Source organism: Protopterus annectens, chromosome 2.part0, assembly GCF_019279795.1.
Source record: "Protopterus annectens isolate FY-2018-M chromosome 2.part0, PAN1.0, whole genome shotgun sequence".
In the NCBI taxonomy this organism is placed as follows: Eukaryota; Metazoa; Chordata; order Ceratodontiformes; family Protopteridae; genus Protopterus; species Protopterus annectens.
Window position 1 is genome coordinate 1,673,032,432 of NC_056728.1, and position 25,019 is coordinate 1,673,057,450.

At 39.8% G+C, this 25,019-nt stretch overlaps 1 protein-coding gene across 1 annotated transcript in view; it reads right to left on the minus strand.

The window, feature by feature from the left end:
* The window catches only part of VPS13D (vacuolar protein sorting 13 homolog D), a 3,321,573-nt gene that overhangs the window by 1,796,575 nt on the left and 1,499,979 nt on the right, over positions 1–25,019 (minus strand). The gene's annotated exons all lie outside the window — the stretch shown is intronic.

The following is a 25,019-nucleotide window of genomic DNA, read 5'->3' on the forward strand; positions in this document are numbered from 1 at the left end:
AAGCTGTCTCCACCCAAGACTGGAGCAAACAGTCAAGAGGAGAAGGTTAACACTTGCACCACACCTCCAGCCACACACAGACCTACTAAAACAGCACTGAGAAAAAATACACATAAATACATAAAATCATATTCGGAGGCTCTAAATAAAAACTTGCAAAAGCATCAGAGACCTCCAAAGCAGACACCCAAACAACCTGCACCTCCTGTTACAGGTGACAACACATAAAACACAAAATCAGTGCGCCGCACAATCACAGCCCTTAAGGCAAAATAACATACCTGACACACTAGGAATAGGTGACTCTATATTCAGACACACTGATGTCCCACTCACTAGGCTGGACAAGCAGAAGGTTACTGTTAGCTGCCTGTCGGGAGCCAGAATCTGCCACATAACAAAAGCACTCAGGTCACTCCAGAACAAGTACAAACAAGACTGTCATTGTTCATGTTGGTGTGAATGACCTGAGACATACCTCCCTGGACTACATGAAAAGAGACATGGAAGAGCTCTATGATCATGTAGCCCAGGCTGGTACGACCCTGACCCTGAGTAGCATCCTGCCCTCACCAAGAATGATACCTCATTATAAAGAAAAAATGATCAATTTCAACAATTGGCTAAGCATCTGGTGTCATTCAATGGGGATCCAGTATCTGTCAGCCTGGGACGACATGCTCGACAAGCCATGGTGCTTCGCAAGAGACGGCTTGCACCTGTCACCCCTAGGCATTCAAATACTGGCCAAGAATCTTGCTGCCCCCATAATGCCATTTTTAGGCAAGGCTCAAAAAGTCAAACCCACCTCCGTAAACAGCACAATTAACAAAAAACTGAGGGTTATGCTACTCAACGCCAGGAGTTTAAATCTCAAAATGCACACACTCAAAGCACTCCTCAGTATGGAGAACGTCGACAACTGTGCAATAACTGAAACCTGGTTCAAGGCTCCAGAGATCACCCCAGCACTACTGGGCTACAACTCATACCACATGTTTCGGCCACAGAACATGGACCGAAACACAAAAGGAGAGGCTGTGTATCCATATTCATCAAGGATACCTACACCTCCAGGTTAGTGGCGCAGCATGATACCTCTGAGATCATCCATGTGCAACTAACATCGGGCAAATCTGCAGTGCAAATTGTGGCCTGCTACAGATCACCCTCCATGACCCAGGGCTATCACTCCACCTTTCTGGAGACACTGGAAAACATGAAGGTCCTACCGAACACCCTGATATTGGGTGATTTCAATTACCCTACCATTCACTGGGAAAACTACTCGAATACAAACTCCCATGCCCAGCGCTTCCTGGAATTCATCAACTCAAATGCCCTGGATCAGCTGGTAAACTCCCCTACCAGAGGTGAAAACATATTGGACCTGGTCATCACCAACATGGGCGACAGGTGTTCCACATCGGAGGTCAACCTGTCTCTGGTTAGATCAGACCATAAACTAATCACTCTAGATGTCCATACCCCACCATCACCCCCAACTAAGGAAACCACAGTAAAAAAAACTTTTCTAAAGCAAACTTCACCTTACTTAAGACAGAGGTGGTAAGTCTCACGGCCCCCATGCTAAAGGATAATGCTGCCCAAGATGAAGAAACCTTTACAAATGCATTCTATGAGCATCTACAAGGATGCATGGATCATGCCATCCCTAGCAAAACCAAGACTCACTCCTCTAAGAGAAGAAAACCAGTTTGGAATACCCCTGCCATAAACAGGCGATACTATAGAAGGAGGAAACTAGTTCAGAAAAAAAGCAAATCCCAAGAAGAAAAGACATCCCTGATCAGTATCAGTAAGAAACTAAGGTCCCTCATAAAATCATCCAAGGCTAACTTCGAAAGAAAAATAGCCAAGGATTCAAAAGATAACCACAAAGCCTTCTTTAGCTATGTTAAGTATCTAAGTGGCAACTCGCAGATATGCACTGAACTAGTGCAAAATAGCACAAAATATACTGAACCTACTGATATTGTCAACATCCTGGCACAGACAGATTCAGTGCAAACTTCACCCCCTCTCACCCCCAAAAGGGCCCACAACAATACCAGAAAAGTGTAGTGTCCCAGAAATCACAGACGCACAGGTGAAAACAGCCCTTTCAAAAGCCAAAAACACAGCGTCAATGAGGCCAGATGGTGTCCCAGGATGCATCTTGCACGAACTACAGAACGAACTAACCCCCCACCTAAACACACTGTTAAACCTCAGCCTCTCTACAGGCTACGTGCCCATAGAATGGTGCACAGCAACAGTTATTCCTCTCCACAAAGGAGGGGCCACAACTGACCCTGGTAACTACCGCCCCATAAGCCTGACTAGTCTGGTCTGCAAGGCTATGGAGCGCATCATCATGGAACTCATTAACAAAGACATTGGGAACCTCCAAACACTTGACCCGACCCAGTTCGGCTTTGTTAAGGGCAGATCATGCCTACTAAACCTGGATGACTTCTTCGAGACAGTCACCAAGACCATAGACGAGGGAAAGGTGGTTCACACAGCCTACCTTGACCTCGCCAAGGCTTTCGACACCATTCCCCACTCGGGTATTACAGAAAAACTCACCAGCTTGAACATAAACCCCTACGTCAATGAGATGGATTGCCAACTGGCTTACAGACAGAACTCACATTGTAAGAATAGCGGGCGCCAGGTCCGACTCTAAACCAGTCACAAGTGGTGTCCCGCAAGGCTTGGTCCTGGGACCCCTATTGTTCGGCATATACTTCTCAGAAGTACAGGCAAACACAGGAGGACTATGGCTAACCAAGTTCGCCGATGACTGCAAACTGGGAGCCATAACTGACTCTCCCTCTGACACGGACATCCTCCAAACGGGCCTTACTGAGACAGACACCTGGTGTCAAAGCCATGGCCTCAAGCTAAATGCCAAAAAATGCATAGTCATCTCATTTGGGAAAAACAAAACACCCACGAATTACCACATAGGTGGCAGCACCCTTAATACAGAAGACGTAAAGAGGATCTGGGGACCCAGGTAGATAGTAATCTCTCCTTTGACAATCATATTGCCAAAGTAGTTAGAAAATCCTTCTATGTGGCCCATCTAATTACTAAAGGGTTTGCATCTATAAATAAAAGGTTATAGTGCCCCTCTACTCATCACTCATCAGACTCATCATAGAGTACAATGCCCCATTTGGGATGTACCTCACAAGACACTTCCAACAGCTGGAAAGACCACACCTCACCAAGAGGATTACTGGCCTCAAAAATATGTCTTATGCAGCCCGACTGAAAAAACTCCAGCTGTACTCAGTGGCATATTGCTTACTCAGAGGTGACCTCTGCCTGACTTACAAAGCCATGTCCAACTCAGAATTGATGGACACGCTCCACCTAAAGAAATCCAAGTCACTGCGAGCCACGCGCTCTAGTGAGCTAAACCTCGCCACAACAATAAATAGAACATGCTGGAGGGATAGATTCCTGTTACAGTGACTCCCCGTGCTTTGGAACACAATTCCAAACTACATTAGGCAGAGCCCCTCACTAACACTCTTCAAGAGAAACCTTGACTAGTGGATGGGTACCAGAAAATACACCCCTGGGATCACTTCATTGGCTCTGCTTGACAGAGGATCAGTTAATTAATCAATGGCGCGGCAGACGCCGACACACTCTGGCTAGGCTTATAAATGCACTCGGGCAGATAGCCTAGTACATACCTATGAACCTATAATCAGCATAACAGTCAGGCGTTCATACTGGCAACAAAGAAGTTCTGGGTGTTTGCGTCTGTAAATCACCTTTATGCCCTATGACAGGGAGCATATGTGTGGCATACGATTCATACGAACCTAAAGGCTTTGGTATACTGGCCAGACATTGGGCTATCCTTGCCAGGAGACCCCATATGTAAAGAATACTGCAACAGTGATATGGAAGGCTATCACCTCTGACTTGCAGGCAGATGCTTTATGAAGGAACTTGTTTATTAAAGGCAGCAAGGGGAAGGTGTACAGTACAAAGGACAGCCACTGACAGACTAAAGCATCTCTGGGTGACTGTTCTAGATGGGGGACGAAGACAAAGTAGATTCTGCACTTGGTGCATGAGGGAGATGCAAACAAGTTGCAGCATAAAAGATCTCACTGAATGAAGATCTCTTGAGCTACTGCCTGACTGAGGGGATGAGCTCAAAAGGCAACATAAAGGACCTGCAAAGTCCATCTGCTAGCTAGCTGGAGTTCCCCAAAATGTATACTGCTTCCAGAAAGCAAACTAAATCCAGAGCCCACTGCCACACTCTCATGGCTTCTCGAAATGTACCATACCACTGACATACTGTCCAAATGTACAGTTATCATATGTGGAGGTAAGAAGTTCTAAAAAACTTGTGGCCCTAGAAAAACTGCTTTCATCTAGACAATACTGATGCAAAGGTTGGCTTCTGACTGATTCCATGAACCTTTGAACCTCCTCAAGTTTGAAATGACACCCACCACCTGGTCACAACACCTGATGGTGGGGGAAGAACAAACATTTTTTCCATCTGCATGAAGGCTGAAGTCAGCCACCAGTCTAAATGAGCTCTACATGACTGTGATATGCTAATGGTAGTTTATAGAGGATCTATGACTTGGGACCACTATGTGGAAAGCATCCACTGGAGGATTATCATGTGATATTTGGCGTAGTGAACTATTGCAATTGCTGCTCCCGTAAGTCCTAAAATTCTGAGTGAAACTAAAGCAGAGGGATTTTCTTGGTGATGCAAGCTCTATGCTGCCTGTTGGAGAGATAGTATTCTTTCCTGTGTGAGGGGGAGCATGGCAAGAAGTGGTGTCTAGGCAGCTTCAGATGAAGGAAATTTGATGAGACAGGTGAAGCTGAGACTTTTGATAGCTTACAGAAATGCCTAAAGAATGGCACAGCTGTACAAAATATTCATTGATTTCTAGTGAATGACTTTTTGGTCATTGCAGTTAACATCCAATCAGCCAGGTATGGGAAAATGTGGAACCCTTTTAGGCACAAGTGGGCTGCTACCACTGCCATGCATTTAATGAACACCTGAGGGTCTGTGGTTAGACTGAACAGCAAGGGTCTGAATTGGAAGTAACCGTCCCTTAATCAAGACAGTAGGAAGTTCCTGGACTCTTCTGCAATTTTTATACGGAGGAACACATTCTGGTTGTCTATACAGCACATCCAGTCATTTGACTTCCGAAACCATAACCATTCTGCAGTAGATTTATTTTACAAGCTGCAGAGATCTAGAGTTGGCTTAAGGTTCTTGTTTTTCTTTAGAACCAAGAAAACTCTCAAGTAAATTCCTAACCCGCTCCTGTCTGGTGGAACCTCCTGGACTGCACTTTCTGAAGGAGGGAGAAGACCATCTATACAGCTGCTTACCTTTGGCAGGGGTAGAATGCTAGGTAATTGCTGCTTCTGTTGATATTATCTTTGGGAGGAACGGTATGGAATAGCCACAGTATGAAATAGCCTCTGGATATGACATCCCACACTCATATGCCCTGCGTGATGGCCTACTACACAGCAATGTGCAGGGATAGTCCCCCCCCCCCCCAGACAGTCAGGCAAGCCTTCAGAGATGCTGACTTGGCCTTGCTTGAAAGGGTTCTCTGTAACCTGGTTTTGCATACCTCTTCGATCTCGTGGTCAGCGTCTATTATGGGGGTCCGTGTTTGCCCCAGTAGGCCCTGTCTGAGAAGGATTCCAAGGGTTGATGCTGGGATCATTTGAACCACTGGGATTTGGAACTATTCCAATTCTTATTAAAAGGCTTTTGAGGGTGTAAAACCTGACTACCATGGCAGACATTTGCCTTTCATGCTCATACCTCACAAGCTTCTCTTTTACCATTGGTCCAAGGCAAGAGAGCTTTTCAAAGGAGGCACTGGTAAAAGACACCTTGAAGTTGTCTGCAAAACTGCAGAGGTGGAGCCAGGAATAGGGTCTCATGGTCATCCTGGTATCTACCACCCCAGCTGCTCCATCAGCTGAGTTATGGTACAAGCACATGGAGAGATTTGTGATGCTGAACAATTAAGGATCAACCTTTGTGGTTTGGTAGACTCCCTGAGTCATAGGCTGTTCCAAAGTGCCACAGCCTGTTTTGCTAGGTCCCTTTTAAACTGGTTTATGTGGATTAGACAGTTTACAGCCTCAGGCAAAAGTGTCCAAGGCATAAGTATACTTTCCCATCCTGTCTACTGCCCTCGACTCTGTAGGGGGAGACTCATCCACGAGTTCTCTTTGGTGGAGGATGAACAATTACTGAATCCACCAGACCTTTTGATCAAGTACTGCCTATCTTTAGGATGGCATAGTACTTTATCCAGTTTCCTACAGATAGTTTCAGATGCATCCATTTCCTGCCATGCTCTGGACTACTGCATCCCTCTGCCCCAAGAGCAACCTCCCCACGAAGGAAGCCAGAGCCAAGTTATCCAATGCCGAAGCTCTGAGCCATACAGACAGCTCTAAATACCTCAGAGTCGACTCCAATGCCTCAGACTCAACAAGGCAGCTGTCACTTAGAGAGTCATCCATATCCAAAGAAATCAGAGCCAGTGCACTCAGAGAAGTCTTTGGATCTGAAGATAATAGTATCTTTGTATCAGAGCCGGATAGACCTGGAAAGTTGAGATCCAGGGACTCAAACATCTGGTGGGATCAGAGAAGGAGCAAATAATAGTGGTTAACAGATGGATGGGCTCCCTGTCCCAAGGGTATAGAAGCCATCTGCGTTAAGAGGAATCTCCTCATCATTCTGTCCATATCTTCCTGAGACAGACTCCTGAAAGAATGAGCTGAGGCAAGGGATGGTGACATGGAATGATGTCTCTCTAGGAAGGGAGCAGGAACTCTAGAATGCACTTAATCCAAGGCTGGAGAATATTTTGTTCTCGGCAGTCTGTTCGGCACAGAAGAACTTAGATCCAAAGATTTTTTCAGCAGATCCAAAGGGGAGTGGATCTGAGTAGATTTCAGATCTGGTCTAGGTTTTTCTTAAGCAATTCCAAAGGAGGAGTCAAAGAAGTGGATGGTCTTAGAGACTTGGTTGAGGTCTCATTCTTTTTAGCCTTGGGGGGACTGAGTTCCAAATAATACCTTCTCCAAATGAAGATGGAAGCAATCTCTTTAATATAACATTTTTTTCTACCTGCTGTGGCACTAGGAATTAAATTTTTGCAGATAGAACAACCTTCTTAAAGATGTTGAGGGCCTAAACAAGAAAAACTAAGTGTGGGCATAAATTACTACTTTCAGATTCGGGTGGGGGGGTGTGCATGCAGCCACCCACATGGGGGGCACAGGGACACTTGCCCCCTGCAAAATAGTAAGACATTAGTAGCAGATGTTTTTAGGATGGTGAGTGATCGAATGTTGATTCTTTCCATCGAAGGAATCAACATTCTAAGCAAGCATCGGCATTTTATTTTGTCGTTCTGGGTCGGGGTTGTGAATGGTCGAGGAACGCCTCCTCGACATTTTGGTAGTAAACCATATTTTACACATAATAGTTATAATAAATATATATATATATATATATACACACACACACACACACACACACACACACGCGCACAAACACACACACACACACACACACAGTAAGGCATTATCCAATATTAATTGTGACTTTTGGAAAATATGTTCTCTGCCATTGGCTTGGGAGACTGTTGAAAAGTGTCATTTGACCAATTAACCTACTTATTTCAAAAAATAAATAAATAAGCAAACAAAACAAAATGCGAGCTCATAAGTGAAGTAATTATTCCCATTACGTATAATGTGGGATATTTTTTCCTGCAATTGCAAACCTGGCTTTTTTTCCTGTATAGTTCCTACATTCAGAGGCATCTGCACTCCATGGCATAACATGCCAGATAAGGGTGTGCCCTGCCTCAGTACCTGCTAGTTCATATCATCATCAGAGGAAGCACAGTCTGTAAGACAGGAAACAAACAACAATAATGCACAACGATCTTTAATACTTAGTAGTAAGCAACAAAAACAAAAAACAAAGCAGTAGAAGCAGCAATACGACCACATACAAAGATCCAACACAGTTTATTTCTTTCTCTGGCGCCTCGGCTTACGCCTTCCAGGAGAATAGATATTCCAAACAATTACAGCTTATTTATACCATTCAACAACCTTCATTACAAAAGCTAATAAAACAATTACACAATTAAACAATCAATTAATTTGCAATAAATGTTATTCATAAAAACACTCTCCAATTGCATTCTACATTAATGCCCATAGGTGTCAGTGTATTATACTTTAATATAAAAACTGTCTCCTTATATAGCAGCTTTTGTTTAACTAAATTATCATCAGTATTATAAACTACTACTTGTTCAAGAACCGTTGCTAATAAACCTTCAGCTGAACTATTATGGTAGTCTTTAAAGTGTACTGCTAGCGGACTTTCTAACTTTTTATTTTTTATGTCTCTTATATGTTCTTGAAGTCGAACCTTAAATGCCCTTTTACTTTCACCTATATAAAACAGTCCGCATGGACATTTAATAGCATACACTATCGCTACTGAGTTACAATAAAAAGTCCCACAAGATCTAAAAATCTTACCATTTATACATTCAAATGTTCTACTTATATATTTGCACGAAATGCAATTCCCACATTTAAATGTTCCCAATAAATCTATCTCCTTTAATAAATCAACATTAGGATTAGAATACTTAGCATGTACCAAAATGTCTTTTAAATTTCTCCCTCTCCTATATGAAAATTTAATATTTGTTGGAATAATATCTACTAAATCACCATATTTAAATAAAAAAGGCCAATATTTCAATACTGCTTTTTTAACTTCTTCTGTCAATAAATCATATGACAGGACAAAAAACATCTGCTTATCAGTATATTCATCTTTTTCTTCTCTATATACTTTAGTTCTATTATTTTTTCTATTTATTTGAACCCCTTCATTTTTAACTTTTTGTAAGGATAGCTCAACCTCTTTTGCATTATAATTCCTTCTTATAAACAAATCTACTGTTTTTTGTAATTCTATTTCCAATTCTCTATCATTATTGCACAGTCTCTTAATTCGAATAAATTCCCCATATGGTAAAGATTTCATAAGATGAGCCGGATGATGGCTCAATCCATCTAAAAAATGTAGATTTTCAAACTTTCTATAAATTCTTGTGAGTATTTTACCATTACTTAACCCTTCCAAAGTCAAATCCAAGAAATTAACTTTACTGCCCACTTGAAAATCATCAAATTCTAATCCAAATTGATTTGTATGTAAATCTTTTTTAAAAGCCTCTAACTCATTTATGCCACCCCTACAGATAAAAATTAAATCGTCTATGTATCTATAGTAGCTTATTACATATTTCCTGTAAAATTGTAAATGATACAAGAAATCAAGTTCAAAGTTATTCATCAAAATATTAGCATACATGGGGGCAAAACTTGCCCCCATGGCTGTACCCTTTAGTTGGTGAAATAACTGACCATCAAAATAAAAATAGTTGTTCTTAAGACAGAATTCCACCAACTCCATAATATAGAATGACTGTGGGTTGTCACCTAAGGTACGTTGTAAAGCCCGCAAGCCAAATTCATGTTTTATGCTTGTATATAGGCTTTTTACATCAGCTGTAAACCAAAACATACCTTCCTTCCATTTTATTGATGTAATCTTGTTTAGAAAATCAAAACTATCCCTAATATATGATGTCTGTTTAATCACATAAGGATATAAAAAACTGTGCAGAAATATCCCCATATTGTGCAAAAAATATTTACATGCTGATACAATGGGGCGTCCCGGAGGACAATTCATGTTTTTATGTACCTTTGGTAAACAGTAAAACAAAGCTATTGCATTATTATTAACCTTAAACTTCTTCATTACATCTTCCTTGGAAAAGTACCCTAACCTCAGTCCCTTATAAAGTAATTCTTCATATAATTTCAAAGCATTATTATAGACTATAATGTCACATTTGCTATATGTAGTAGTGTCATCTAGATGTTTATGACACATCTGTGCATATTGTGTATAATGCATAAGTACTACCTTGTTCCCTTTATCTGCGGGTTTTATTATCAAATCTTGTCTTCTGGCTAAAGTCTGTAACGCCTGCCACTCTAATCTAGTCAAGTTGTATATAACCCCAGATTTATTTTTACAAAATTCATTATACAACATCTCTATGTCAAAATTTAACATTGATGAAAAACTTTTAATACCTTCATGTGTAAAAGGGGGAACAAAATCACTTTTTACATTAATTCTAGAAGTATCTAGTTTACTATATGCATCAAAACTTTCATTCTCTACATATTCCGAAGCACAAGAATAAAAACTATCATCTGAATCATCAAAGGATTCAGTAGACACCATAGTACTATTTTCATCACACATATTATACGCACTTTTATTTTTAAAAAAAGCAGCTAAATGTAATTTCCGTATAAACTTGTAAACATCACCTTTTAAAACATATTCACGTGGTAATACAGTTGGGACGAACTTTAAGCCTTTACTTAATACTGAAACCATTTCATTACTCAAATTCATCCCACACAAATTAATAATGTATGAAAAATCAGCATCTTTAACTTGAGTTACAGAACAAATGTCATTAATTTCATTTGGTTCGTTTGTACCTTTGCGTATAACCACCGAAGGGTCTCTGTCCATATTCTGTTTCCCTTTCACTCTCTCTGTATCTTTCACCTTCTCCGTATCTTTCACCTTCTCCATATCCATTCCGTTTTGTTTTCCGAAAGGATTGTTGGAATTCTACTGGATTCTGTGCTGCTGGTAAGCTGGGAAAGTCGCCGCCTTCCCCTGGTTCACTTTCCCACTCAGTGGAAACATCCGAATAGGTGTTCATTCCGCCATTACGTCTTGATCTCCCCTGCTGTGCAAAACGTACGTTAGGACGTCTTTTCTTATTGGTTGATCGTGAAAACGCCAAATCCGATGCATAATCTTTAATATCTCTATTAAGTTTATATTTCTTAGTATCAAGTAAGTCCTTCTCTAAATCAATGAGTTTATTCTGAATATCTTTAAGGCACTGTTCCATCCGAACTGTGCCTAATGCTCCAGACAACACTTCACAAGTATTGGTTATGTCCGTTTTTAGTTTAGCTTGCTTCACTTTATCACGTTCTACTAGGATGTTAACCCACTCGATTGAACACTGGTGGGCTGCTGTTACCCACCTCTTATGGAATATCTTATCGGATTCATCCTGTAAGTCAAACGGAGTGGTAGGATGTTTAAAGGCACGTAAACCCCTCGGGGTAATGTTCAATTCCACATACCTTTGAAGGCTTAAACAATTAAGATGTGTCGCTAATTCTTTGGACATAAGCTTGTCCAACTTGTCAAATGTCTCTCTCATATCCGGAGGTATGGAATTACCCATACGTTGTCCAATGAAGGAAAATGGATTAACCGACCTTCTCTGTTGTTCCCTCTGCAGAAATTTCTGCCAAAACGTAACCTGTTCTTCTTGTACTCCATTCTCATTTACACATTCACCAACCGGTGTAGTATACTGTTCCATGGTTGTTTGACTAGAATCATGTCTAAAAATTCTAGGCAAGTTAAGTGAAGGATCACTAGCCATAATAGTAAGCAACAAAAACAAAAAACAAAGCAGTAGAAGCAGCAATACGACCACATACAAAGATCCAACACAGTTTATTTCTTTCTCTGGCGCCTCGGCTTACGCCTTCCAGGAGAATAGATATTCCAAACAATTACAGCTTATTTATACCATTCAACAACCTTCATTACAAAAGCTAATAAAACAATTACACAATTAAACAATCAATTAATTTGCAATAAATGTTATTCATAAAAACACTCTCCAATTGCATTCTACATTAATGCCCATAGGTGTCAGTGTATTATACTTTAATATAAAAACTGTCTCCTTATATAGCAGCTTTTGTTTAACTAAATTATCATCAGTATTATAAACTACTACTTGTTCAAGAACCGTTGCTAATAAACCTTCAGCTGAACTATTATGGTAGTCTTTAAAGTGTACTGCTAGCGGACTTTCTAACTTTTTATTTTTTATGTCTCTTATATGTTCTTGAAGTCGAACCTTAAATGCCCTTTTACTTTCACCTATATAAAACAGTCCGCATGGACATTTAATAGCATACACTATCGCTACTGAGTTACAATAAAAAGTCCCACAAGATCTAAAAATCTTACCATTTATACATTCAAATGTTCTACTTATATATTTGCACGAAATGCAATTCCCACATTTAAATGTTCCCAATAAATCTATCTCCTTTAATAAATCAACATTAGGATTAGAATACTTAGCATGTACCAAAATGTCTTTTAAATTTCTCCCTCTCCTATATGAAAATTTAATATTTGTTGGAATAATATCTACTAAATCACCATATTTAAATAAAAAAGGCCAATATTTCAATACTGCTTTTTTAACTTCTTCTGTCAATAAATCATATGACAGGACAAAAAACATCTGCTTATCAGTATATTCATCTTTTTCTTCTCTATATACTTTAGTTCTATTATTTTTTCTATTTATTTGAACCCCTTCATTTTTAACTTTTTGTAAGGATAGCTCAACCTCTTTTGCATTATAATTCCTTCTTATAAACAAATCTACTGTTTTTTGTAATTCTATTTCCAATTCTCTATCATTATTGCACAGTCTCTTAATTCGAATAAATTCCCCATATGGTAAAGATTTCATAAGATGAGCCGGATGATGGCTCAATCCATCTAAAAAATGTAGATTTATATATATATATATATACACACACACACACACACACACACACACACACACACACACACACACACACACACACACACACAGTAAGGCATTATCCAATATTAATTGTGACTTTTGGAAAATATGTTCTCTGCCATTGGCTTGGGAGACTGTTGAAAAGTGTCATTTGACCAATTAACCTACTTATTTCAAAAAATAAATAAATAAGCAAACAAAACAAAATGCGAGCTCATAAGTGAAGTAATTATTCCCATTACGTATAATGTGGGATATTTTTTCCTGCAATTGCAAACCTGGCTTTTTTTCCTGTATAGTTCCTACATTCAGAGGCATCTGCACTCCATGGCATAACATGCCAGATAAGGGTGTGCCCTGCCTCAGTACCTGCTAGTTCATATCATCATCAGAGGAAGCACAGTCTGTAAGACAGGAAACAAACAACAATAATGCACAACGATCTTTAATACTTGCCTAACTTATAAGTAACATTAAAAGTAGCCACCAGATTGAAGTAACATTCTGACATAGGGAGACAAATCAAGACACTAGAAAGTACTTAGCAGGTAGGGCTCAGCTCCCTCAGATACTATGAGTACAAGTCTGTTATATCAGGAGTTTGTCTCTATTTATTTATTTTTTTGTTATGGAGTCCTTATCTGGTCTGTTGGGAATAATCCCATGCAGGACCAAAGAACTTCCAAGAACCTTCTATAAGGCTAAATATGAGTAAGGGCCAAAAGTGAAAGGTCAGATGGCAGAATCCATTAAAATCAGAATGCCAAAAGATGACCTACTCCAGAACCCCTGATCCAAGCAATAACACTTGTTGAAAGTGAGACCAGACAATCAGTTAGCCATGGCACAAATACTGGAAATAGACACACTCCTTAGATAAGGACTGGAAAGAAACCAAGCTGCTCGTGGAGTAGCCTTTGTAATCAGCTCCATCCAGCTGGCAAGATGATATTTACTGGTGGACTACAATGCAGTTACAATCCACTTGGAAAGGGTTTGCAGATGAGCTTCCAATCTGTCCCTCTAAAGATCTAATGAGACATCTGAGTCTGTAGTCTTTTTGGACAAAACATGACTGATGGCACAAGTCCAAGGTGTGAAGGGATCCTCTTGATAAGAAAATACAGAAATGAATTGTTTGATTTGAGAATAATTCTAACACAGCTTCTGGGAAAAGATGTGGGAGGATCACAAGGCATCCTTGACCTTTGCAAATTCACCACAATGTTCTCCATTTCTAGCTATGGTCACGAACACAAGAGAAAAATAAATACAATATGTATTCACACTTTAGAGTAGCCAATAAATAGGTATGTTTTTGGGAGCAGGAGGATACCAGAGAACATAAGCAAACAATACACAGGCAGTAACCAAAAATAATGGACGAGCCCTGGATCCTGGAGTTGTAAAGCAAGGATCCTGTCTGTGTTCACAGGTGCTAGCCATCAAGAAAAGCATCTTCCAAAACATAAACTTCAGAAAGCATCTTCCAAAACATAAATTTCTGACATTTCTGATACACTGAACCAGCAGGCCTGGACAAGAGACTGGCAAGGCTATCAAACATTACATTCAAGTCCAAAAGGGAAGAATGATTCCTTTAAAGGAGGATGCAAATAAAAAAAAGAAATGCTTGACCAGCTGCAGACTGGCCAAAGTTCTATACTATACAAGATCATGATAGTTATAAATGCTGAACATTTGCATCCCCTCCGTATAATAAATGAGAGTCATATCATACAAGTACCTAACATGGGTTACAACTATCTGTAAGACTATGGACTTTCAGCTTCTTGCTTATCAGCAATTTAATCTTCCCAGCTCCATGGCACGCAAGTGAGCAGAGCTTGGCTAATGGCCTAAGCAAGGGAAGAGTGTGTGGAGGGGAAAGAGAAATGCTGAGAAAATGCCTGCTCATTTCTGTTTTTGGGGGAGAGGCTGGAGGCACATACCCAGGGTGCACACATCTTTCTAGTATCCCCTGGTGGAGAAAAAAGAGATCATAAAGAGGGGCCCAGTGCCAGGCCTCTTGGGATTATAAAATTCTGGGAAATGGCCCACTGCATGCCTCACCACTGGACATCTAATGGCACAGTGGAGGAATGCACAGCAATAAAGAAAAACTCTCTGATCCCTGTCTGGATGAAAGTCATGTGGCAAAGCTTGACGGTCAGTAGGCATACAGAAGACAAAAATACCCTGCCTCCACCCAAAAAAAATAATATTCTTTTCTTCAGTTTCAAACATGAGCTAAACCCTGTGGACACTGGACCCTTGTCTGACCTAAATGGATACTGCTTGCCTAGGATGTCATGGGCCCTGTTATTTATCAAGGAGTCCCTAGAGTACAAGCTCTTTCAACCTTCTTTGAAGAGGCCTTAGTTATTCTGGTCCTCAAGAAATTTACCTCAGACCTTGACTTTAGTAGTTATAAAGGCTCATAGGTACTTACTAGGGTAACTATCTGTGAGACTGTCAAAAGCCTAGCCATGCATTCTCAATGAGATTCTAGCTTCAGTATTTTAGTACAATTAACTCAAAGCCCCTTGTATTATGACTACAAATAAGTCAGAGGCAGGCAGACATTTACATGTTATCCATTAGAGATAAGGATGCCAATCCAGTGGTGAACTTGTGGTTTCCTATCTGCTCACCCAGATTATGCTTCAAATACAGTAAAATAAGTTACTTTGTTTTATATGTACAGGAAAATGATCACGGAGAAGTGGTATTCTCTCTGAGGTGTATCTATCCCTTCAGCATGTTCTAATTAAGTTGCAGAAGAGATCGAAATTTCTTGAAAATGTGTTTCTGCCATTGTTGAACTTGCAGACACATAGCATCTCTAAAAGGATTGGGTTGGGAGAGGCAATGTACGTAAGGCAGAGTTCACCCCAGTAGCTTGTAAGATAAAAAAAAGAAAGACATTGCTTTGAGACAATCAACCATAGTTCAAATCCTCCAATTATCATTAATGTTCTCAAGAAAGGGGTAGATGGGCAGTTTGATTCACATCTCAAAAACTACCTTTCATTTGTGATATATTTCAATCCAGATACTGTATTTGGCATAGTACTGAGAATGACCACACAAGGAGTGTAAATGACCTAACCTAATAGTAAGGAATAAACAGACCTATTCCGTTCTAGACATCACTAATTTCTTGCAGGTATTCAAGACTGTTGGTCATGGGATCCTCACAGTGTGACCTCACACTTATTGTAGACTCCCAAGAGTTTTTCCTAGACTAGTTTACTTCTTACTTCTCTATCCAATGAAACAGGTCTATGTCTCAAGATGCACTCAAAGATTTTAACTGCCAGGCTCTGAACCCTGTACCACTTACAAAGACAACTGCGTTGAATTTGTCTGTGGCAATGCAAGACCTTGGAGTTATTCTTGTTGAAAGACTCAGAATTAAGGAACACAACTCTACTATTTCTAAGTTCTTGGGCTACCAGTAAATACACAGTTTGGATCAGGTACTTTCTTTCAGTAGCAGGCATGGTTGTGACTACAGATACCTGGGCATTCTGGACATGGATGCACGAGCTTTCAGCCAGTTTAAAATTTCTCTCCTTACTAATGGGTACATAACATTACTATCATTATATCAGTCTTATAGAACTTGTCTGTTTGGTGACAAATTATCTGTAAGATTCTCATGCTCCCTCTTAACTGGATGGTGTCATACAAACTGGTCTACCCTCTCAGCTCTATGAGGATCTGTTAGTGAAGCCAACTTCATTGGCTTGTACCAAGGTAGTATCTTATAATGTCAGCTGAGAGTCTGAAATCATATCTGGGGGCAACAATCATAAGCTTTATGATTAGGTGCGACACTAGAAGGAATGGTGGGAAGATGCACAGGAACATTTGCCAAGAAATAGAGAACATAGAACATATCCACTGCAAATATCCCTTAGCCATGTTGAACACAGCAGAAAAGGAGAATACATTCTCCCAGAAAAAGAGAAGGCTGATCTTTAGGGTGCCATAATAAAACATCAATCCAAACAGCCGAATCCTCAGCTTCAAGACAGGACTGGAGGAACACCAAAGGGAGTCCACCAGCATGTTTTCTTCTCCAAGGGTGATGGCTGTAAGGAAGATGCCTCTATCTACTGCCCACTGCCAAACTCGCATCACATCTCCAGACAAAGACTAAGAGCACATGCCTCCCTGCTCATTTAGGTACCACACAACAAACTACTTGCTGGACTGCGTAAGGATGAGCTTTGACCTCAGCTACCCCACCCCCATAGGTTCACAGGTGAATAGCAGGCTAGCTGCTCTTGTAGGGCATTTTAAGCCCAGTCAATTTTCTTCAAAGGTGTGAATCAAACCTTGTACCTTACGAAACTTGAAAAAAACGAGCTCCAGTACACCAAAATAAGCCAGTCGAGTTGTTTTTTAGCGCTTTCAATCACTTTAATGCGTGACCTTCTTCAGAAATATTATTACTCCATACAATGACTCCTTTTAAATAATCCAACAGGAAATGACGTTTGTTATTTACTAATTTCATTTGTGACAATCTTGTTAAAAGTTGGAATTTGTATATATACACACATTTATATGTTTTTGTGTTTACAAAATTATTATAAATATAACTTATAATTAAGAATTATTGCATATGTGTGTATACACTTGTATATACTTATGTACTTTTATATTAAAAATGCTTTATATTATGTGTCTCTTGCAAGAATTATCTGTATTGCAAAAAACGCTTTAAATTAATTGTGTCATTTAAACCTGGTGCTTTGTCAACACCCAAGTAAAGTTGCCAAAAACTTTCTTTGCACTCTAAAACATTATTTAAGACTCCAGCAAAAATCTTTTTATCTACACTATCTATTACAAAAAATTCAAACTTTTTGAATTCATTACACAATTCTGAGTGTCTAAATAACGCGTTGGTCTTGTCTCTTTTCTTAATGGCTAAATTGTGTTCATAGATTCGTCTCTTTAAACTTCTTTTTGTTTTACCTATGTAGTAATTATTACAAGACACACAGCTTGCTACATAGACCACCAATTCACTGTTACAATTGTAATAGTGTTTTGCCCACATTGTTTCTCTAGAATGTCCTATTGTAACAAAAGATGTATTACTGATGTGTCTACACTGTCTACAGTTGTTACAACTAAAGGTTCCTTTCTTATTAGAACATACACGATTATGACCTGTTGCTCTTTCTTTGTTGTTTTATAATATGTTTTTAATATTTGATGTCCTTTTGAAACTAAACTTTGGACAAGAGCCAAGAATTTTGACTAGGTCTTTATTTCCTAAAATGATTCTCCAATTGTCAGTCAAAACTTTCTTAATTTCCCACATTTCATCTACTATGGGAATTGGGAAGGAAATCATGTATTCCATGTCTCTTGTTTCAGTTGTTGTTTGTTCTTGTCTTCCTATTGAACTTATCATAATTTCTGTTGATGTCAAAATAGGTTTCGCCACGGTATTTCTTAGTAATTTTACTTCTTCTTCTATCTTTTTCAACCATTCTTTGTCATATCCTCTTTTTTTACTGGAGCTCGTTTTTTTCCAAGTTTCGTATGTGCAAAAAGTTCTTTGGTTTTGGTATAAACCTTGTACCTTGTGTCTGCGAGGTAAATACCTTAACCATTATATTAACCCCCAACTCACTTTTAATGTTTACAGACAACATTCACCTTTCATCTCTAATGCAATACACCTGATCTTATATGTGTACACAGCCTGTAGTTCTGAATGGGGTATATGAAGCCATGTCTCTTGGGGAATCCAGTTCCCTGAACCACAGAGTAAGTGAGGTATGCTGTCCATGTCCATGTGGAGTGTTCAGCTTCAGAACTTGAGAAAGGCTCTGCTGCAGAAACAGAAGAAAGGCTCTGCTGCAGAAACAGAAGAATTACAGGGAGACTGCCAAGGACAGTCTAGCATCTCTAAACCAAACGCTGAGAGTCTGACGCTAAAATGACATCTGTGTACACATGCTGACTACCGTACTCACATCCTCAACTGTAAGAAAGATAAACTGAAAAGAGCTACTGTTATTATATCCAGAGAGTGCGGAAAGGTCCAAAAGTTATCAATGTCAATTCAGGCACAGCTTTAATTTCTTCCACAGTTGAAGCTGTCTAAATATTTACAGATGTCACCCAGCGGTATAAACATTGGCTCTACATGACTGCCACTGTTGAAGTGACACCACAACCCCATGTCCAAAAATAGGAAAAAGGGGTTGTGGATGGATGGGTTTCAACATGGATGTGATTTCAACTTCATTTCAAATGATTCAGACAAACTACTGGGGGGTATACAGCTACTAAACTTGTTAATTTTATAAGGTTTGTCTTTAAATATAACGTTCAACTGTAACATTCTTTTGTTGTCTTTTAAGCAAGTCAAAGCATGCATTAAACTCGCTCTTTTACTAGGCACAAAATTCAAGCAATCAAGTCAAACAGTTTAAATGCAAAACAAAGGAAAGCTGTGTCTGAACTGCGTTAATGATGACTCTAAGAAGGCAGCTAAAGAGGGCTCTTAAGTGGCTCTGGACAGAGAGGTGTTTAACAGCAAGGTATATGATACATTACACAGCACTGCTGACAATGACATTTCTAGAAATTAGGTATTTATTGCATACAGAAAGTTTGATGTTGTTTTACACTGTATGAATACACAAGGTCTTACTGGTGGGTACACTGCTGGAATATTTCAGTGTTCATATTTCAAGAAGTGGACACATATACAGAATATCCAACAGCCATAAAACAGTGTCTTGGATCCTCCTCCTTTTAAGACCTACTGTGACACACGATGACAATAATATCAAACTTTTAAGTGAATGTTTGGAACTTATCTTGTATGATATCTTTTTGGTGTTTCAAGATAAGACATACTAGTACATCAGTGGAGTGGTAATGGGATCACTATGGTCCCCCTGTTTTGACAGTGTGGTAATGGCATAAAGGGAAACTAAAGTGTTTTTAACTCATTTTGTTGGAAAGCAGTTTATATGTGTTAGAAATGTTTATTCGATATTAAACAAAGTACTGACATTTTAACTTTACCCCTACTGTGGATTTAAATTTCATAGTGGTTTTAGATTTGCTGATCATCAAAGAGGAGGGATGAGATTCAACTTAAAATTTGCTTACACAGAAAGCCAAGACCTAGCAAAAGTGTATTACATTTTACTAGTATGGAACTGAGAAACACAAAATTAAATATAGTTAAGAGTTGTGCTATATGTACTTTGAGACTAACAGCTGAAGGTATAGGCCCTTCCACTGAGATAAATATTCTGAAGATAACATTTCTAGACAGGGATTAGCTAGGTCTGGAGACCATCAATGTCATATTCAAGGAATAAAAGAGAAAAGAGGCACCATTTCCCACCTTGGGTTAAATGTGTCAATACGGAGGATATACTAAGACATGGCAACACCACTGTGGACTGCACTACGACCATGATGTTGGCCTTTAGTGGGGATCCTCACAGGATTAGAAACATAATTCAACAAAACTGTAATAGACTTAGTACACAAAATGAGATCAAGAACCTTTCAGAAGTGGCAGGAAAAGGAAGTTTTAATTTGGGTTATTTATTTGACTAATGCAAGGAAAATAGTGCATATCACATTCAAGACACAACAAAAAGACATTGGACATATGGATGGGGTAACTGTACATACTATAGATACATACATGACAAGCAGTCCACAGTACTCCATTCAAAACCACAACAGCCTAATCTTGGTGGGCAGCAGACATGCAACACCTCATTTGTGGTTGATCTGGCTGAACATAGCACTTGCAATTCCTACTACACTGAGTGCACTGAATGCATATTGATGGCAGAGTCCACAAACATTTTATTTATTAAGTTTGTTGACCAGAGTAGTAGGTTGATCCACAAATGACAACTCAGACACAGTTCATTGGGAGTTAGAGCAAAGATATCAGAGATACAGAAATGTTATGTAATACATGAAAATAGTAGAAGTTAATAAGCACATTTTCTGAACAGGGGAACTAGACAGTGACATCCTCTTTCCCCTTTTACATTAATGCATATTGATTATTAAAGATTATGCATTTCTCTTCTTCTTCGGATGCTGTAGATCAATGTGTTTGTATGCATCTTTAAGAAGCTATCCAAGGGCTTGCACAAGTGTATAAATACTGAGCATGTGCGAGCCTGTCTGCCATTTTGTAGTAAGCTGTTGAGATGTAAGCATGTATAATTCATCGTGCAAGACACCAGTAAAGGCTGTCCCTCCTCATCACTAAACTGTTGTATCTCCAAATATAATGATCTCTTGAAAAATATGTGACATAACACAACAATGTCCAAAGAATAATTTTAATAAAAAGCAGCAATATTATCACCTTTGGACATTGTTGCGCCACGTACTTTTCGAGACATCATTATTTTTGGAGATACAACTGTTTGAGGAGGGACAGCCTTTGCTGGTGCCTTGACCACTGAATTATTGTGTTTATCGGTTGTGGACTTTACAGTGTGTCCTTGGTATTGTTTTCTTGATGTAAGCATGTATATCTGTAAGGTCTGTCTGTTAATCAGTTCTTTTTTATTTTATGATGCTGCTATCCATCCTGATGTGTTTCTATGTAATAAAACATCTAAACGAACTACCCCGCCTGTTCGTCTTCTATGTTAGAGAAGGACGAGTGTCAGATGCCAAACATCTGACCGGTAGTGTGGGTCAACAAACATTACTATGTAGTCATTTGCTTTATATTTAAAGCCATTTTCAAAGAAAATAAGTGGATCAGAAATTCTAGGAGATAACTGGCATAGTAATCAAGAAAAAGTTGGCTTCTGCTACACACCTACAATCAACTCCATTACTAGATGAGTTAAGTACAAACTTGCAGTGTTAAAGATTGTATTGCATTCCATTTTATTTTTCTGTGTATTTAATTGTTTCATTGGTCTGCGTCTCTCTATAGTTATTTATTTTTCTATTTAATTGTTTCATAGAATCCTGTGGTCTCTCTCTGTCTCTGCAGTTAGTGGGGGCTATTGTGTTTCACTTCATTGATATTCAGTGCTAAACTCTTAGCCTAGAGGGTTTCTGTGTATTTATAAGAGTTAGTCACATATCTTTGAATTTATTACTACTCAATTTCTGAGTTGTTTAGCTTCTGCTACATACCTACAATCAACTGCATTACTAGCTGACTTAAGTACAAACTTGCAGTGTTAAAGATTGTACTGCATTTTATTTTTCTGTCTATTTAACTGTTTTATTGAATATTGTGATCTGTCTCTCTCTCTGTAGTTATTTATTTTTCTATTTAATTGTTTCACAGAATATTGTGGTCTCTCTCTGTCTCTGCAGTTAGTTTCCCGCCCATCCTCCCTGTTCTTGTTCTGGCATTAATCTTGGTGGCTTTGGAGTTGCCCACCCCTCCTGTAAATTTGTGTTTGTACACTCCTCCTGGGTCTATCTCAATTGCTCACTCAACCGAGAACAGTGAGATCATATTTTGACTTCAGACACTTCTACCTAGTCCCATCTGTTCAGCTCTATCCCAGCTCTATTCCAGTCTAGTGTCACTAGCTCATTCTACCTAATACAGTGATAACATCAAGGGCAAGCCACTTAGGTCCTTAATTTTGAATTATCTTCTGTTTCTCCTTTCTCCCTTTCCACTTTCCAAAAAAAAAATTCTAAGCTTGTTTCCTGCCTTTCCTGTAACTAGTTTAGTCCAGATATAGATTTGCTGTAACCAGGACTGTTTGTAAGCTTCTGAGCCCCTCCAAGCCTTTCTGTGTTGGAGGGAAGCCTTCTAGCTTATCAGTGGGAGTGGTAAGCACTAGGTAGCCTATCTACCACAAGAGTGGTTTCTGGCTCAGAAATTGTAGTTTATTGGCCGTTTGGGCAGTTTTTTCCATCGCTTTCAACCTTCTGGTTTAAAAGCCTGCGTTTCCACTCATCTCCCACCTTTCCTGTAGTTAGTCTAGTCCAGATACAGATTTGTTGTATCCAGCACTGTTTGTAAGCTTCTGAGCCCCGCAAGCCTTTCTGTGTTGGAGGGAAGCATTCTAACTTATCAGTGGGAGTGGTAAGCACTAGGTAGCCTATCTACCAAAAGATCCAGGTACAGATTCTTAGTTCTAGCACTTGAATTTGCTTATTCATGCTCAGCTCGTGTTCAGAACTTGTTGTTAGCACTAAATAAGCTACAAATTATTACAGCACTTAACCTTCCTCTTTACCTAGAGGAAAACAGTTTTTGTACTTACTTTCCTCACTTGCTTAGAGAAAAACAGCTCTTATACTCACTTTCCTCACTTGTCTAGAGGAATGTAGTTTTTCATTCAGGCATGTCCAAGGGTCAGCTTACATTGTTCTCTCCTGTCTAGCTGATGAATCTGGGCATCTTGAGGCAATGTAGCAATTGCCTCATGTAGACAGATAACCCTCTCCTCCTGCCACCCAAAACCACAACCTGTGAGAGATGCACTTATCTAGCCAAACTGGAGGTAAAGCTCTCTCCAACCAAGACTGCACTTGACAGTCAACAGGAGAAGGTAAACACTTGCAACACACCACACTCATCACATAGTCCCACTAAACCTACACCATCAAAATCCACACATAGAAACACAAAAACATTCACGATGGCTCTCAATAATAATCGGCTCAAGCAACAGAGACCTCCAAAGCAGAAATGCAAGCAACCTCCACCCCCCCAACACAACCCAAATGACACATAGCCCACAGACTCAGTGTGCCAATAAACCACAGCCCTTAAGTCAAACCAACGTACCCAACACACTAGTCATAGGTGACTCTATAGTCAGGCACACTGATGTCCCACTCACCAGGCTAAACAAGGAGAAGGTTACTGTCAGCTGCCTGTCAGGGTGCCAGGATCCACCACATAACCCACGCACTCAGGTCACTCCACAAGTACAAATATGACTCTGTCATTGTCTATGTTGGTGTGAATGACCTGAGACGTACCTTCCTGGATTACATGAAAAGAGAGATGGAAGAGCTCTCTGATCTTGTAGCCCAGGCAGGCATGACCCTAGCCCTGAGTAGCACACTGCCATCACCCAGAATGGTACTGCAGTACAAGGACAAAATGATTGACTTCAACAATTGGCTAAGCTTCTGGTGTCATTCTAAGGGGATTTAGTATCTTTGTGCCAGGGATGACATGGTCGACAGACCACGATGCTTTGCCAGAGATGGTCTGCACCTGTCGCCCCTGGGATTCCGGATACTGGCTAAGGCTATTGCCACCCCTATAGTGCCTTTTTCAGGAAAGGTTCAAATGACAAATTCACCACCATAAGAGGAACAGGCAAGCAAAAACTAAGGGTAATGCTACTCAATATGAGAAGTCTAAATCTCAAAATGCACTCACTTGAGGCACTCCTTGAAATGGAGAACATCGATATCTGTGCAGTGACTGAGACCTGGTTCAAGGCTCTAGAGAGCACCACTGCATTACCAGGCTATAACTCATACCACACTTTTCGGCCATCTAACCTGGACCAGAACACCAAAATTGGTGGTGTGTCCATATTCACTAAGGATATCCATACCTTCAGGCTAGCTGCGCAGCATAATGCATCTGAGGTTATCCAACTGCAACTAACTCTGGGCAAAACTGCAATGCAAACTGCAGCTTGCTACAGATCCCCCCACCATGCCCCAGGATTCCCACTCCTCTTTTCTTGATATACTGGAAAATATTAGGGTTCAACCAAACACCCTGATAATGGGCGATTTCAACTACCCCACCACTAACTGGGAAAACTACTCATGCTTTCTGGAATTCATAAATTCCAATGCCCTGGATCAACTTATCCACACCCTCACCAGGGGCAACAATATCATAGACCTAGTCATTACCAACATGAGTGACCGGTGTTCCACACCTGAAATCAACTCCTCGTTGGTCAGATCCAACCATAAGCTAATCACCCTAGCTATCCACATCCCGCCCCCAACCATTAAGGAAACCAAGGTAAAAAATGTCTCCAAGCCAACTTCATGCTTCTTAAGACAGAAGTGGCGAATGTCATAACACCCATGCAGATGGGCAATATAGTTACGACTGCATGGATCCTACACAAATGCACTCTATAAGCACTTACACGAGTACATGGATCATGTTATCCCAAACAGAACCAAGATGCTATCCTCCAA